Here is an 18875-nt window from a genome sequence, read left to right on the forward strand (position 1 = left end):
AGTAATGTTTACATCTCTGCAATTCAACACCTTCTCTACTGTTGCAATATGCCTAGTATTAGTGAGCATTGTAATGGAATGCGATGTAATGGTATGCGTCGTAACTCCATATATACCTCTGGCACACCAGTGGTACGCCTGCTGCGCATGGCAGCACAGCAGCCGCCATTGAGAAGTGCTGCGGGGGGGACTGGACAGCTGGAGGGTGGGAAATGCCGGAAAGAACACTGGATGGGGGTGGACGTGGGTGTGTGTGTGTGTGTGTTGTAAATATTTAAATGAGAGCAATCTTACCTCAAGGCCGGGTTTTGTGTCTTCGTTGCTCCTACTCTCCTGAGTCTGCTTCTAGGAACAGGAAGTAGGCAGCCAGGCTCCCTCCCCTAAGCCAATCAAAACTCTGCAATGTGGTTTTGGGATTTGTCATTGGCACGGGACGAGCCTTTCAGACAGGGGCTGGAGCGGTGGGAATGTTCTCATGCAGGCTGTAATGCAGCCTGCATTGTGAACAGGACATTGCGTGTGCCTGCTTTGGGTGACCTGAGCGGGCCGATCAAACAGTCACTGCGCACTTGAATGGGTATGCCACTCTGCCCCTGCCCTGCTCCGTGAGTGGAGCAGCCCTAACCACCCTCCCCCGCAAAGGAAACATAGCACGATTACATCAGGAAGTTATCATCATGTGATGATTGTTTCGCTTCTTGCAATGCTTGAAAGCAGTGGGGTGACGCTCTTCTGCCAAAGCGAATGAGCTGACACTGGGGGTGCATCATCGACAAGTGCTAGGCCTGGGCGACTGGACGCCCTGGCCTCCTCCGCTACACATCCCACCTTCTCCTTACGTGGACATTGACACTGTGGCGCAATCCACTAAACTCTCTCCAAATCTGTTACTCTGGCAGCAGGAGCCTCAGCCAGGTGGGATTTCACAAGCCTCGATACAGCAGTCGCCGCCAAGTTCACTGGTGAACCTCCGAATGCAGTTGATGCAGCAGGGCCCCCTTAGGCGTGAAGTTGCAGCACTCCCGCCACACATGCTTGGCGCAGCTCAATGGTCTCACCCTCCACAGTGTTCGGGCAACGGAACATAATCGGGCCTGTGATGCAGAGAGGCACCGCCCACCGTTGCTAATCCCCTCTATGCACCCAGGTGTAGTGGTAGATTGTAGTATGCAATGCAGACCGCCCTACGTTGGTGTGCAGGACCGCCTCTACCATCACAGCTACAAGGGGTGCAAGGTGGTCATCTCACACAGGTCAGCAACGAGTGTCTCCATGCGACCGGCCAGACTTCACCACCAAGTAGGGTGATTGCCGTGCCTCTATGTCTACCGCCATGGCTCATTGACCCCACAGCACTTCCGCATCCCACTCCAGGCTCCAGACACAGGTCCAGTGAGGCATCCAGGCTCAGGTCCAGCGAGACATCCAGGCTCCAGGCACAGGTCCAGCGAGTCATCCAGGCTCCAGGTGCAGGTCCAGTGAGGCATCCAGGCTCCAGGTGCAGGACCAGAAAGGCATCCAGGCTCTCTTCCTGGTCATTTCTGGATGTTGGGTGGCTGCTCCATTCTGCATTTCATTGTTTTATATGCCTTTTTTCTATTGGGGGTGGACAGAGAAACTATTTTTTCCATTAGAGGCAAATAAAATTCACGTTGGGCTGACTAATGTGCGTTTTTTTGCCACTAAGGGGCCTTTCGTTGCTTTTCGCCGCGCTTACGCCGGAATTCCGATCACAATCGAGCGAATGTTAGCTGCAGTTTTTGCTGCCGATCCCTGAAGCTATTGCCATGTAGTGACAGCTTGTAAATACATCACTAACATGGCGATAATTTTCAGCGGTACGCAGTGGTAAGAAAACTGCTGCTAACTAAAGTTAGCAATAGGTTTTTCTAATCCTTGTCCACATCCCTCTCTGTTTCTTATACTACACCAGCCCAATCATAGCAGGCAATATTTAGATGTGCTAACAAAACTTTTTGAAGGATCACATTTCCAATTTAAATAAAATGCGTGGAACCCTGATAGTGAACAGAGAGACTGTGGTATGATGTGAGCAGGGGCAAATGAAGGAAATAATAGCTATCCACATTCCCAAAATCCTTTGTTTGAAATCCATTATAGCCATTATAGGTTTGCATGATCATGGTTCCTTATGGTAAACTTCAGTAGAATAGAGAAAGAAAGTTTGTATCTTTTGTGCTAGTTAGTGTGTTCTTTTCTTTACCAGTTGTAGTTTTTTAAATTGACACTCCATCATTACATGGGTCTTACTCTTAGGACAACAGTCCAGTGACCCAACTATCATTTGGTAGAGAAAGCTGCATTTTGTTCTTTCCTTTGGTGTGGCAGCGATGAAGAGGTTAAATGTTTGAAGGGCTTAGAATTCAGAGATCCAAAATCCCTGAAAAAAGAAAGGCTTGTATCCTGATTCAGAGTGGGCTAGTGAAGGATGAGGTATACACTGCACTCAGTGTTTACCACATGTATCAGTGATTTTCACAATATTTACCCCATAATTATTGGCAGGCTTGACATGCTTAAATGTATCAAGGGAAAATTGTGACCGGTTTAGAACACAAATGAAAACTCCCTTTTGTGTATTGATTAGAGTCACTCCACTTTCGTTTCTCAGAGTTAGGGCATTAATGAAAGAACAAACATTTGCGAAGCAATAGGTCTCGCATTTGCGGGGTTTGAGCTACTTTCATTTGAATTGAATGTGGGTTTATAGAGCACATAGTAACCCGGAAGCATCCCAGCGCTAAAACCAAGACAGCAGAATCAGAGGGGGTGACAGGGAAGATAGGGGGGTGGTCAGGGGAAGAGGTGGGTTTTCAGGAGTTTCCGGAATCGGAGATGATAAGGTTTGCTCCTGAGTTTGAGGGGAAGGGCGTTCCACAGTTTGGCTGTGTTAACCGAGAATCGCTGTCCTCCTGTGCGTGCCTTTTTTACTCTGGGCATTGTGATTAGATGTTAATGGTCTGAGCGGAGTGGTCTGTTAGCTTTGTAGGGCACGACTAGGTTTTTGAGGATGGGGGGCCCTTGTCCTGTAGTAGTTTATGTGCCAGACAAAGGGATTTAAACTTTATCCTTCCTCGTATTGGGAGCCAGTGCAGCAGTTTCAGCGCTGGTTTGGCTGATGTTCTGGCCGGGGTGTCAGTGAGAAGCCGTGCTGCGGCGTTCTGGATTTGTTGGAGCTTGTTGAGGGTGGATTCCGGTGCTCCAAGGAAGATGGCGTTGCTGTGATCCAGTCTAGAAAGGATCAATCCTTGGATGAGCAACTTGCGGGAGGTCTGCGGGAGGAGGGGCAGGACTTTCTGAGCCGATCTGAGGAGGCCAAAGCAGGCTCCCGCTGTTTTTTTTGCTTGGGTCTTAAAGGATAGGTCCTTTTCCATCCAGACCCCCAGACTTTTGATCTCCTTTTTTGGAGAAGGGGGCTCCCCCAGACACGTGGGCCAGATGATCGGGGGGAGGGTGGATCCTTTATGCCCTAGTAGCATGATCTCAGTCTTGGACCCATTTAGTTTTAGTTTAAAATTGTAGGTTTATATAGCGCTAGAATCGACTACCGGAGGAGTATCTCCACGCTTCGACCGCTGGGGAACCCGTCCTGGCTCATCCTGAGAGATGGTCGGTATCCTTAAGGTGCGACCAAGCATCCCCGGTGGTCTGGGGGGGCTGTTGTGAAGATGAGGCAAGCTAATGCCCAGAGTTGCCGAGTGTGGTCCCTGACTGGAGTAGGCACCGAGGTGAGAATTATCGAGCCCGCTGACCCTGGTCCACGACCCTGCCGCGTCGGGAATTGAACCCTGGTCCCGGGCCGTCCTCTGCTTACGGGTCTGCCGCCTCTAACCAGTGAGCCACACCACTTCACTTTAGGGACGATTCACCCATCCAAGTGAATATTTTTGATAGGCAGGTGTGGAGGGTGGGCGGTCCTTGGTCAGGATGGGATAGGGAGAAGACAAGTTGGGTGTAGTCCGCGTAGCTCACGATTTTAACTCTGAACGGGGCGACCACCTCCTCCAGTGGGGACATGTACACATTAAATAAAGTTGGGCTAAGGGAGGAGCCCTGTGGTACCCCGCACTGGAGGGGAATCGCCGCTGATCGGGTGTTACTCTCCCAAACCAGGAAGGTGCGATTGCTCAGAAATGACGTGAGCCAGGACAGGGCTGTTCCTGCCACCCCTATGTCAGTTAGTCGCTGGATGAGGACCTGATGGTTAACAGTGTTGAAGGCCGTACTGAGGTCCAGGAGGATCATTGCCACTGATCCTCCTGAGTCCAGAATGCATCTGGCCTCCTCACCTACTGCCAGGAGGGCGGTGTCCGTACCCTGTCCAGGGGGAAAGCCAGTCTGCGAATTCCGGAGAAGGCCGTTCGATTCCAGGAATTGGTAGAGTTTTTTATTGACTAGCTTTTCCGTGATCTGGCTGATTCAGGGGAGAAGGGAGATTGGCCTGTAATTGTCCAAATCCGAGGGGTCTAGGAGCGGCTTTTTAAGAAGGGCTTTAACGATGGCTCTCTCCCATCCGGGAGGAACCGCTCCCTGAAGCAACGAGGAGTTAATGAGATCAGTGACAGGTGTGGCGATGGTGGGTGCAACCATCTTTAGGATGCGCATGGGTACCGGGTCGCTAGGAGAGCCACTTTTAATGAAGGCCAGTGTTTTGAGAACTTCGTCTACTGTCACAGGTCCAAAAGTATCCAGGTGGATGGCTGGTTTGGCCGGCTGACAGTTCGTGTCTGCTCTTAGATTGGCTTGACAGTTCATGTCTGCTCTTAGATTGACTTGGGGCAGGGTGGTAAGAATCTTTTGAATTTTTTCATCAAAATAGTTTGCCAATTTGTTGCATTTGTCCTCAGAGGTGACTGGAGCTGAGGGAGGGTCCGGCACTTTGAGCAGTTCCTTCATGATGAGGAAGGTTTCTCTAGCAGAGTTGGAGGAGTTTTTGATTCTTTCATCGAAGAACTGCCTCTTGGTGTTACGCAGGGCCGTTTTGTATGTTCTCATGGCAGTGCGATATTCATCTTTTCTGGATCTTGTTCCGTCTTTCCTCCAGGAACGCTCCAGTTTTTTTGCATTCTTTCCGTAGTAGTTTTAGCTCGGGTGTGTACCAAGGGGCAGGGTTGGCTCTCTTTTCCTTTTTCAGGGTGCTTTTTTTGGGAAGAATAGAGTCGAGTGAGTGGGAGAGACAGTTTTCAAATTGTGTATCTGCAATCACTTGGTCGAGTCCGGGGGGGGGTAGGACCAGTCTTCAACAGAAAGTTTGGACCAAGCTCTATCCATGACCCGCGTCTTAAGGGGTTGGGGAGGCAGGGCACTATTTGCCAGGAAAGAGGGACCAAGAAGTGGTCCGTCCACGGGAGTGGGAGGGGAGGTATAGTTCTCAGCTCGTGGATGTTGGTGAAAATGGGGTCTAGTAAGTGACCTTTGTTGTGCGTCGCCTCTGAATTGACTAGTTTTAGTTCGTATGAAGTGAGGTCGAGGAGGAGATCGGACGCTACCGAGTCCTGGGTAGCCACAGACAGCTCCTGAGGCGGAAGCCGGGAGACACGAACAATAAAAATCTTAATCACTGTTTTTTAAAAAACTGCATTTTTTTACCTGTGTGATTCACCTTGCCCAGAGCATTCCCCCTCCTCTTAATCGCCGAATAAGAACCGCGCAGCCGATATTAACGCTGCCGCGGGACTCTGAAAAGTTGCTGCCGCCATTACCGAGGGAAGTGAGGCCACGCCCACATTCCTGAGGCCACGCCCCCTACGATCGCTACTTAAGCCGCGCTACTGACCCAGCACGCATTAGCCACAGACAGCTCCTGAGGCGGAAGCCGGGAGACACGTACGATAAAAATCTTAATCACTGTTTTTTAAAACACTGCATTTTTACCTGGGTGATTCACCTTGCCCAGAGCACTCCCCCTCCTCTTAATCGCCAAATAAGCACTGCGCAGCCGATATTAACGCTGCAGCGGGACTCTGAAAAGTTGCTGCCGCCATCACCGAGGGAAGTGAGGCCACGCCCACATTCCTGAGGCCACGCCCCCTACGATCGCCACTTAAGCCGGGCTACTGACCCAGCATGCAATAGCCACAGACAGCTCCTGAGGCGGAAGCCAGGAGACACAAACGTTAAAAATCGTAATCACTGTTTTTTAAAAAACTGCATTTTTACCTGTGTGATTCACCTTGCCCAGAGCACTCCCCCTCCTCTTATTTGCCGATGAAGCACTGCGCAGCCGATATTAATGCTGCCGCGGGACTCTGAAAAGTTGCTGCCGCCATTACCGAGGGAAGTGAGGCCACGCCCACATTCCTGAGGCCACGCCCCTTACGATCGCTACTTAAGCCGCACTACTGACCCAGCACGCATTAGCCACAGACAGCTCCTGAGGCGGAAGCCGGGAGACACGAACGATAAAAATCGTAATCACTGTTTTTTAAAAAACTGCATTTTTACCTGTGTGGTTCACCTTGCCCAGAGCACTCCCCCTCCTCTTATTCACCGAATAAGCACCGCGCAGCCGATATTAATGCTGCCGCGGGACTCTGAAAAGTTGCCGCCGCCATTACCGAGGGAAGTGAGGCCACGCCCACATTCCTGAGGCCACGTCCCCTATGATCGCTACTTAAGCCGCACTACTGACCCAGCACGCATTCGCCACAGACAGCTCCTGAGGCGGAAGCCGGGAGACACGAACGATAAAAATCTTAATCACAGTTTTTAAAAAAACTTCATTTTTACCTGTGTGATTCACCTTGCCCAGAGCACTCCCCCTCCTCTTAATCGACGAATAAGCACCGCGCAGCCGATATTAACGCTGCAGCGGGACTCTGAAAAGTTGCTGCCGCCATTACCGAGGGAAGTGAGGCCACGCCCAAATTCCTGAGGCCACGCCCCCATCTACCCCTTTAAAATGTGTATCAACCGGACGCGCTCAGCGGGCGCGCCGCTTGCGTGCCTAAGGCATGCCAAAGGTAAGCCCGTCTGTGCCTGTCCTCAGGCCAAGAACCTATGCCCGAACCCACACGGGATCGCTACATCTATTCTCAAAGAGACCTTTTGTCCCTCAAACCCACGAAAAAAGCTAACTGCCACTATATTCACAAACGGGAAAAAACCTTCATCAACTGCGAATTATGCAGCCTACTCCACACCACGGTCGGACATTACACCCTGAAATTGGGCCTCCTGAACTTTAGATCCCTCCCGAAACACTCTCTAGAGATAAATCTCCTAATACAGGACCACAAGACAGATATACTGTTCCTTACGGAAATTCGCGAATTTGCGTATTTGCGAACTCGCAATCCGCAAAATACGTGAATTCTCGCGAATTTGCGGATTTCTTTTTTTTGGGTTCGCAAGGGTTTCCGCCAGTTCGCGAGGGTTTTGTACCAGTTCGCAATTGCGAACTTACTTGTCGGCTCGCAACAGTCGCGACTATGTTGTTTCTACGTCTGGTTCATCATCACAGGTTCCCAGCACCCTCTGTTTCACCACTGCCACCATCGGTTTCACCCATGCCACCCTCAGGTACATCAATGCCACCCTCTGGTTCATCATCACTGTAGATTATGGGGGGGGGGGAAAGCAAGCACACCTGCCCTGCTTCAACTGACATGAATTAATTTGGGGTTGGTTTAATAATGTGTCACTGTTTTAAAATTCCAGTCTGGCACCTGCTTCCTTATCTGTAATTTGCTTTATGTTGCAGTGCAATTTTTTTTTCCAGGACCTTTGTGGCCTACTTGTAGCTATTCTATGAGCCTGCTGTGAGGGTCAGAGCAGGGTCATACAATTGTTGCAACTAGCAACTGAACTCTGGAGGGGCCCCAGTCAGGAAGCACTACAGGGAATGGTTACTAATGATGAGTTTGAACTTTTGCAGCTGCTTGATTGCGGGGCGCGAACTTGCGCGAGATCGAATTCGAAAGCCGCGAATTTGTGCGAATATGCGATTTGTTTTTTTGCGGCGTGTTAGTTCGCAAGGTTTTGTGCGTTTTAGCGAGCCGCTTGTAGCGCAAGGCGCGAAGTTACCCTCGCGGTCGTTCAAGGGCGCGGCCATCTTGTTTGCATGACGTATTTCCGTTTCCGGGCGCGAAGTGTAATCTCGCAAAGTGTGCGGCTCGCTAGTACAATTTCACGTGTGTTCGCGAGTAAAATCTCGCGCGAACTTACCCGCGCGGTCGTGAATGGGCGCGGCCATCTTGTTTCTCATTCATTGCTATGGTTCTGGGCATGCTTTTTGTATTGTCTCTGAATCTCTGCCATCCTTTGCTTCTTTGAAGTTTTTTTTATCTATTTTACTTATTATCCATCTCTCTATTTTTCTAGCTATATATTTTTGTGTTTTCTGCTACTTTTAGTTAATTTTAAACTACTTTTTTAAACTCTTTACTTTTCTTCTCTTCCCTATTCTATTTTCTTTATTATTTAGCTTCCTTTCCGCCCAGACCATGGTAAAGGGAGCCGGGAAGCATCCCGAGAAGGGGAAGGGTCCCGCACCCCGTGCCCGACTCCCGTGCGGGCGTTTGAGGGGGAAGCAGGTCGCACCCCGGGAGATATTCAGCCCGGAGGAGGTGGCTGCACTAATTTTTTATGTTCAGCGCCGCCTCCCCAGGACCATCATGGCAGGCGGCAAGATCGGTAGCGGGTTCGGGATCCGGGAGCGCCGGAAGCTGTGGGAGAAGGTGTGCCGGGCCATGTACCACCACTCTCGGGTCCGGCGCACCTACAACCAGGCCACCCACCGCTGGACGGATGTCCTGGACCGTAAACGCGATCTGCTCGACCTGCTTGGCCTTGAGATCCCCGGGCTTGGTGAGTAGTAGCAGCTATTTCTTTACTACTCTGTTTTCTCCTGCTCTGTGTGTTATCATATTGCAAATTTTTGTTTTTTACCAAGAGCAATAATGCTGCTCATTACATTGTAGGTAAATTATATTTCAAAATCTTCTGTGCATTTCAGGTGCACTGCTCTCCTTCTCAGTAGTGTTGCTGCTATGCTTATTTGTTTTCGATTTTGTGTTCATTTCATTGGCCTGTGAAATTATGTATGAGTGTAGTTTAAAGAACTGCGTAATGCTAGACACTAAGGTTCAGATTTTTAATTACCGGCGCATCCCTGCAAAATAGCAGGGATGCGCCAGTAATTGTGCGTAACGCCACCATCACCCATGGTGCGCCGTATTTACAATGCGGCGCACAATGGGCCCAAAACGTCACCAAAGCGTTACGCATCTGTGCCGTAAAGGCGGCGCATTGCAGGAGTTGCGTCGCAATGATGGCGCAGCTCCATCAATGCTCTGGGGTGCCCTATCTCCCCAATGCTGCGTCAAGCCGTACGTCTGCTTCAAGCAGGCGCAGGGTTTGAGTCACGCATCATTGTCCTTAAAGTGACTGATTGAAATCTTGTAGATTTCCCTCAGCCACTTTTAGGATGCGTTCCTGCGCAGGAACGCCCTCCCTTGCGCCGGAACGCCCCCTGATGGCGCAGGGCTTTACAACGTGATGCATATCCCATATGCGTCACGTTGTTAATATACGCCGCACCATTGCGCCTCTTTTGTTCTGCCGCTGCGTCACAAAAGTCACGCAACAATGGAGCAAAAGAGCCGCAAGGGGCTTCTAAATCAGCCCCTACAGACTCAAGTCCAGTCCTTCCTTTGTACACATGGCGATAAGAAGAAATAGTGGTGGTGGATTGATAGTTTGAGTATCTTAATGACTGGTTAATGTAGTAGGAAACTTTAGTGTTGTCGCTGATCTGCAATCACAATGGACTTTGTCTGTCACTTCGCGTGCTGCGGACTGCTGCCTGCCAATCCTAGGCAAACATTTTTAGTACTTTGTTTAGTGAGTTACATAAGAACTTTCGAAGTCGACGGTCCGCAAATCAAGCAATACTAATAACGTAGTAGACCACATGATGATCGGTCAATATATCCCGTGGAATAGTTGTCTATTTGCTATTTCGCCAAAATATTTTGTTATTGTTCCTTTGAAATGTTTGATTTGCTTGACAAATATCATCCATGTTTTCTGGTCTTTCTTTCTTTCATGTTGTACCTCAGCTCCCCCCAGGGGCAAGATGACACAGGAGGAGGAGGAGGGTGCTGTTCAGGATGCAGGCCAGGATCGGGCAGGCGAGGGCTCCTTTGCTGGCCCCAGTAAGTTTTAATTTTAATATAGAGTACCTATTTTTTCCTAGCGTTCCTCATTCAATTTTTTCTAAATCGTCTTTGATCTTCTTGTAGACTGGATCTAAATTCTTATCCTGCCTGGACTATGACTCCCTGTGGTATTACTAGATTATTCTTATTAGTCTGTATGTGTAGCTAACTAAGATTGCACATTTGGCAATTCCATTGGACTCCCATTCTAGTCAGCAATAGCTCTATGCACTGAGTGCAGTCCTCTGGGATTGTCCATAATGTCTTTTCAAGTCTTCTAAATGTTTATGCTTTGACAATTGCCAACAATAAAAAGGTGAATGACCACCAAGAAAGAATAAGATACTACTTTACTTTTGGTTTGGATAGGAGGACAATCCGTTCTACTACTGTTGCAGGGACAAATCTGCACAAACAGAACTATGGACACTAAATAATGCATTGCTTAGCTTATCAATTATAATAGGCGCTGTTAGACTTTCCACATACCTCAGTGATAACAGACTTTGTAGTTGAACCCCCAATCTCCTTACTGACTAGATAGTGTGGCAGAGTCATTTAGCTCCCAAAGTCACCGATGATTGATCCCCAATGATGATTAGATTATCCAACGCAGGACAAGTGTACGGAGTCAGAGTCAAGAAGTGTCAGAGGCACGGACTCATGCTTCTAAAAAGTTCCAAAACCTTTAGCTCATCCACTGTAGTCTGGAGGACCAAAAACCACAGAGTCTATTTAAGTTTAAAAGCTTTATTAAAAGTAAACACATTTATTAAAATCAAGTTTGTCATAAAACTAAACGTTTAACTGAAAATGGAAAAGTGTGCCAGTTGTGCCAAAAAATGCAGCAAGACAACAGCCTTCCCTGGAAAAAGGGACATTTTTACTTTAGAGTAGACAGTCACAAATTATTACATTGGATTCTGTTTTTTTCACATTTCTTTATTCCTCCTAAACCAAATATTATATAGTAGTGAGTGGTGTATTCTAACATTCTTAAATGTACTTTGTAGGTGGAACATCTGGTGGCGGGGCCAGCGCAGAGGTGGTGGTATTGGACGAGGGGAACAACTCTGGGGAGGAGGCGGTGCAAGTGCCGGACGACACCAATGTGCCTGTGAGGGTTAACACGGTGGTGGCGGGCAGAGGTAAGCTATATATTCCTTACTTATTGAGATTGAAGACTGCAGAGTGTGCTTTCTGCACGGGTGTATTTTAAATCAACCAGGTAGTAGCCTCCTCTAAATGTACTTCGACTTAGCTGTGAAGTTTTTGGCGAGAAGAATCCCAATCAGATCTGAGATGAACTTGATGGATGGGATGAACGAAAAGCGAAAGAAGGGTGTAAGTAAGTGTGGAAGGACGAGAAATTTAATGATGACTGGCAAAGAAGAATGATATGTGTTTGCTTGGTCGCCGAGGTGGCTGGGAAGGAAAGAATATGGTATGGTGCATGGCTGGGTGAATGATGAAGCAAGGATGGGTGGAAGGAGAACAGCCTGGGTGGGTGAAACAGAAACTATATGTGTGCATATACTTTGAAAGGATGGATGCCTGGAACATGGTACTATCTGACTCTTAGATAGCATATGTGTATCTAGAGAAAGTAGACGGTCACTGGATGAACTAAGTGTTACTTTGAAGAGCATGTAACACCGCACCCGCACGTCCGTTCCAGTGTAGGAAAGGCAAGGAAAAGAAGTTGTAATATTGTCCAAATACTACCATGAATAGTAGCAGTAGTTTGTATTGCAACTGCAAGCACAGCATATATCCGGTTATTACGGTGGACACTCCCTACCTCTCTTAATAACTTTAGTTTAGTAGTAGTACGTCATTCATGTGTGGGTGTATCATTATTCACTCAATAATAAGCAAAGCACCTAAAGTCATCCCATATGTCATCAAATACATCCCATGTGAAGTGATAGATAATCAGATTATTTAGCTTCTTCATTTTTCTTTTCTAGTACTCATTTGCACTGTAGGGTGAAAGCTAAATTAATTAAGCAGTAGCCCTTTTAACAGAGTATTCTCAGTGCCACCCGTAATAGAAAAGTAAGAGCTTCACCACCTGCATGTACTGGACCGGTACAGTAACGCAAGTCTGTCTCACTCATCATGGTGTGCGTCTGTTTTTCTCGGGTGCAAGTTCACTGCGCTGGCATTATGCCGGCTTGCATAAGATAACGTACCAATTTTCCTAAACAAGAGAGAAGAAGAAGAATAAGACTGGTGTACTGTCATAGTCGACTGTAATGGAAATCCATAGTGCTCGTAGAATTTGTTCCTTAAACTCCCACTAATGTTAGAGCAAGGATGAAGAAGTGGGAGGTTAGATAGATACTGTCCTCAATAGTTATGTACTGTGCTTTCAATTTGCTACTTGTACTGTGACACAACTTTCTGCTCAATCATTTTGTGTTAATCTGAAGGAGCATTGGTTACAGACTATGTCTTTCTTTCTTCATATAGTTGCTCCTTCCAAATCAAACCGACCATCAAGGAGGGAGCTGGCTCGAATGGCCCGGCAACGGAGGCTGGATGCCACTGTCGCCGAATATTGGCGGCTGGTGGCCCTGGAGGAGGAGGACACGCAGTCTACCGGTACAACAACAACATCCACTGGGACAGCTGCATCCTCCTCCGTGCCCCCAGGGGCTGCCAGCCAGCGCAGTGCTCCAGCGGTACGGAGCCGGGCTACCAAAGCCAACCGCCACCGCCGAGCAGCAAAGACAGCAGCTGCCCCCCACAGGAGTTGCAAGGCACGCCAGCGCCGCTTATGCCTCAGAGTGTCCTACCTGGAGCAGGAGGTGATAACCTATAAGAACTTGGTGGAGGGCCTCCGCTTCGACCATGCCACCCTCCACAAGGAGTATGATGCCCTGGCCGCTAAAGTCAACAGCACCCTGCCGTAGTGTCCCTTGCCCCTTTTTTAGAGACTTTTGGGAGGTGGGAATTGGGAGTTGGGTTGTTTTTGGGACTTTTGAAGGACAATCGTTGGGGTTAGGGAGGGTCTTGCGGGAGATTATTTGGTTAGGGCTACAAAAATATACTTTTTGAAACTTTATCTGACCATACCTGTTTTTTACTGCTTTTGAGTCTGGTGGGTGGGGGTTTAACAGTAAGTTTGTTTTCCTGAAGAGTCCTAGGACTTTAGTAGTACTACTGTCAATCTCTTGTCTCTCCTAATACTCCATTATACTACCTCCCACCAAACGCTTATCTTACCTGTAATTTGTGTTTGAAAATAGGGCTAGGCCCAGGGCTGGCTCCACGGGAAATGGCGATTAAGGTTGGCAATCCTGGGCGGATGAAATGTCCTCCTCATTGCGGTGGTGCTAGTGGTGTGACACAGTGGCAGTTGCATGCCTATGGAAAAAAAGAAAATGAAACCTGGTTTGTCCTTACTGTAGCATTACAATGGTACGATAGAGAATATAGCAGGTGACAGTACACTAGAACAGTGCCACAATGTAGCCTAACAAATGGTAAAGTATTGAAAGTATAACTTGTACTTGTGTTGAATTTCTTTGACATTGGCTACTACTACAAGAAATAGTACTGAAGCTGAGTAAGTCTAGAATATATCCTCAGATTCCTTCACCAGCCTGTTGCTATGACCTTATCCTCCCCAGCAAGTGTGTGGAATTATTGATGTCATTTAGTCACACATCAAGCAAAACCACACAGCCCGGGGGAAGAGGGTTAGCGTTTGGAAAATGGATGGGAATGGGAGTTTCTTTTTGGGTAGGTTTTGTTGAGAGAAGAAAAAAAAAGCACAGCATGGACAAACAATAATTGAAGATAAAGACATCTTTGGGTACAAAGCTAACCATAAATCTTTTAAGTGACATAAAGGAAGTGCATGCACTACTGCATGCATTGTTACTGAAAAGTAAGTAGTACTAGAATGCGACAGTACAGGACTGCAGTGTTTTCACTTGCCTATCTCTGCACTCAGAGAAACACTTCTTACATTAAAGTAGGTTTAAAAAATAGCCGAAGTAAAACCTATAGAATGGCTGTAGGGATCAATTTAGAAGCAGAGAGAGATCCAAGAAATGCAGTCACACTCATAGAAGAAAACAATGGATACTGTATCTGTATGTTGTTGTAGTTGTCCTGTTGAATTTGGTAAGTAAGTTGCATGCAGGAAACAATTCCTCTTATTAGCGGCACTCCTCCATTCCAGCTGACGCTTCGTCCATCAATGTTGGTGACCAGAAGACACCCTGTCCACTGCCTGCATGGCGGATGCTGAATTGCGGCTCGCTAATGTGAAGACTGACTCCATCCTTTTTTCCCCATTGCACAGACTGAAACCCGACCTGTAATTATTGAACGAAAAACAGGAAGTGATATTAGAACACCACTGATAAATAAATATAAGGTATGTATGCTGTGTAGTGCAAAAAGTCACACTTTGATTTTTCTAATAGACAGTACAATATTTTTGAAAGTGCATACTCTGTCTGAGTCACCCTTTGAAGGATAAATAAGTATGGACAAATTAATTTAGTGGATCTTTCCCCTCAAGCTAGGTGTACTGTAAACTGTGTTTTAGAACAAAATTAGACCTTCCAAGCAGTGCTCCCACCCAGACCCTTACTAAAGCCAGTCGCAAAAATGTAGAAGACCCCCAATCAGATCTCAAAAAACGAGGCCTAGCAGAAAACTGGTGACAAAACGTACTTTGAAAGTAAAAGTAGGCCCAAATACCCCCTTACCCACCGTGGATTGTATTCAAACCACTTGCAAGCAAGCAAAAGTATCCATAGCCAGCATCGCTCCAAGACTCGAAAACCCCCCCACCCAAACACATGCAATAGAAATACTGCTAACCCTAACGAGCCCTTAGTTAAGAATAGTGGCAAAGGCTTTCTTTAACTATGCCAAATCCCCCCTTTCCCACCATGGATTTTCTTCAAATGACTTGCAACCAAAATTACACATTCTCACGAGTGCTCTAAGACCCCAGAACTCAGTTGCAAAAATCTAGAACGCCCCGAAACACATGCAATCCTGCTGCTAGGGCTAACCCTAACGAACCCTAACTTACAAAAAGTGCCAAAAGGCTTTTCCTTATGGATTTTGTCCAAACCACTTCTATCCGGTATTAGACCTTCCCAGGAATGCCCCAAGACCCGCCAACCCACCCACAAAAAAGCACCACACAACACCCCCAAACAGCCAAAAAGGAAAATCTCATACTTACAATATTTCTCGGCCTTCGGTCCAAACGCGCTGTGCAGCTAGGTCATAACTCCCGTTTTCCACCACGGATTTCCTGAAAGGCAAATGCAATCAAGATTAGACTGTCCCAGCAGTGCTCCCAGACCCCCAAACTCACCCACAAACACCCGGAACCCCCCCAAAGAGCACCTCAAAGGCAAGCAAGTCAGCAAAAACGCAAAAAAATTCCCGCCTCCGATTTGGTCCAAACCACTTTTATCCGGTATTAGTGCTTCCCAGCAATGGCCCTAGAGCCGTCAACCCAGGCGAAAACTAGTAGAAGACCTCCAAACAGCCAAAAAGCAAAAGTACAAAAAAGGAGACAGTCATTTTCTTGCCAATTTACAAAATCACTCCGCGCGCGCTCTGAAGCTAGGCCCTAACTCCCCTCTGCCACCATGGATTTGCTTCAAACCTCTTGCAAACTAAAGTATCCATAGCCAGCAGTGCTCCCAGACCCCGAAACCCACCCACAAACACCAGGAAGCCCACCAAACAGGCCCCCGAAAACGCTACATTGAGCAAAATGTCAGAAATAGCAAAAAAAAATTCTGCATGGATTTTGTCCAAACCACTTCTATCCGGTATTAGACCTTCCCAGGAATGCCCCAAGACCGGCCAACCCACCCGCAAAAAAGCACAACACCCCCAAACAGCCAAAAAGGAAAATCTCATACTTACAATATTTCTCGGCCTTCGGTCCAAACGCGCTGTGCAGCTAGGTCATAACTCCCGTTTTCCACCACGGATTTCCTGAAAAGCAAATGCAATCAAGATTAGACTGTCCCAGCAGTGCTCGCAGACCCCAAAACTCACCCACAAACACCCGGCACCCCCCCAAAGAGCACCTCAAAGGCAAGCAAGTCAGCAAAAACACAAAAAAATGTCCGCCTCCGATTTGGTCCAAACCACTTTTATCCGGTATTAGAGCTCCCCAGCAATGGCCCCAGAGCTGTCAACTCACCCGCAAAGAAGTAGAACACCCCCACAAGTGCTGAGTCTTTCTTCATTGGGCGTAATCCAGCCCTTTGCTTTGAGGGAAATAGGAGTCTGGAGAAGGAGGATAGAGGAGCATGCTCTTCTGAACTTGTGAACCTGAGGAATGCAGACTGCGGCACCTTCAAATCAATAAGCAAACAAGTGAAGGCTTGTTTTTGTGATTAGGTGATTAAAGTTTGAATTAAATTAACTGTGCAAAACAAAGAAAGACAGACACACAGGAATAAAAGTGAAAAAGGACGAAAAAGAAAGTTATTGATTCATTGTCTCATTTTCAGGGCTCGGTGTCAGGGAATAAGAATAAGAGTTCGTCATCATACTCTGCGAATTCAGGCAGGGTGAGGTCAGTATCACCGAACAGAGAACAAATTCCCTCATCTACGTTGCTGTCCTCCTCGTCTTCATGCGGCGTGCTTTCTCGTACTTTGTAATCTGGTGGTATGAGGTGCTGATTCATCTTGATCATTGATAACCTCTCCACATTTTTGGGCAAGAGGCGGCTCCGTTTGGGTGTTACAATGCCACCAGCAGCACTGAAAACACGTTCAGAAGACATGCTTGTGAGTGGGCTAGACAAGTAGTTTATTGCCAGGTTGGAGAGCTGTGGCCACAATTCCTTTTTCTCATGCCAATACGCCAATGGGTCAGCATTACCATAGACCTCTGTTGAGTCATTCAGATAGTCCTGCACCATTGACTCAAGGTCCTCCAAGGTTCCTCCACTTTGCTTACTTTTTGCTGTGACCTTTTGAGAACCAACCCCAAGCCAAGTTAGCCAATCCTCTTCTGCATCCAATGTTACTGTTGTGTGTGGTGCAGATGATCCGGTTGGCGGTGTCTTTAACGGCTGAGAGGTCACTTGTGCCACAGCCACAGGTGCAGAAGTGGATTGTTCTGACTGGGGATGGCCTGCTGATGCTGATATACTGCCTTTTCCTTCAATGTGCTGCCGTTCTCTTTCAAACCTCTTGGCTGACGAGGCTAGCCAACGTTTGTACTTTGTAACATCTTCATCAGCCAAAGGAAAGAATGCTCGGCCTGCCAGCGCCTTTTTGTAGCGTGGATCCAGAATAGTAGCACAAATGTAATGCTGTTCTGAGTGGATCATTTTAAGACGTTCATCACCACGTAGGCGTTCTAATAATTTCTCCGCCAAAACAAAAGGGTCTTGGTTTTTTTCATCTTTTTGAAACACAGAAGACACCGCCTTCAGTTGGTGCTCCAGCATGCACAACAATGGGATAGCTTTTCCCAAATTACAGTCTTTCTTGCTGACTGCACGCGTGAAGGCCTCAAAAGGATGAAGCATGTCTGTCAGGCTTTTAACTAGGTCCCAATGCGCCGCATCTATCCTCAGGTCCTTCTGAGCTGTACGCAGTGTTAAGAAATAGCGACCGAGTACCGTATACTGCTCATACAGACGCTCAAGCATGTAGAAGGTTGAGTTCCAACGTGTTGGCACCTCCTGGATGAATGCTTTCACTGGCATTCGACGTTCATGTAGCAGGCTCCTCAGATGCTTCCGGGCCTTAAAAGAATGGCTGAAATGGTTGCACATTCTTCGGCAGGTGGCCACTACCTCGCACGCTGGACTGTCTTCTTCATCACTCAAGAATTTTTTAACAACCAGGTTTATACAGTGCGCCAAACACGGCACTCTGAAATAGTGACCCAGCTCCATGGCCTTAACTACATTGGCGCCATTATCCGTGGAAACATAACCAATCTGGTGGTTTTTTTTGGACAGCCAGTGAAAGACCTTTGTGTTAAACTCATCCAAAATGTTTTGTGCTGTGTGATGTTTCTCCAAGCCAAACATGGCTAGTGTTGCATGTTTCCGAGCAGCTTTAAAAACTTGGTCCGGGTCAACACCTGTGTTTAGCTTTGCTTTAACCCCTGAAAAAGAGACCCAGTGTGCAGTGATGCACATGTAATCAGCGCCTGCGCCACTGGTCCACATGTCTGTTGTCAGATGTATAGTGTGAACAGCACTCTTCTGCAAAGCTGCCCCAATCACCTCCAGCACATCTTCATGTAGTGCTGTAATTGCAACTCTGGCAAAATAGAACCGGCTAGGAACCTTCCATTTAGGGCAGAGCGCTGCCACTAATTCTGGAAAACCAACCCCTTCTGCAAAAGAAAAAGGGAGAAGGTCCAGAGCTAGCATTTTAGTCAGCTTAGTGTTATACAGACGCGTCAGTGGGTTGTTGCGTTCATATGGTGCTTCTGTAAACAACATGTTTCTAATGTTACCCTGGACCAAGCATTTACGGGATGATGATGATGACTTCTTCGACCCAGTTACGCTCGCTGATGAACTTTTTCGCATCGGTGTCTCACTCTCTCGCACACTCTTAGTGTGGCTCACATGGGGTGTGCTGCTGACAGGGGTACTGGGTGTAAGTGAAGTGTTTGACACGTCTTCTTCCTCCTCGTCATCATCAGATGAAACATCAACGT

Source organism: Lissotriton vulgaris, chromosome 1_1 (genome assembly GCF_964263255.1).
Source record: "Lissotriton vulgaris chromosome 1_1, aLisVul1.2, whole genome shotgun sequence".
In the NCBI taxonomy this organism is placed as follows: domain Eukaryota; kingdom Metazoa; phylum Chordata; class Amphibia; order Caudata; family Salamandridae; genus Lissotriton; species Lissotriton vulgaris.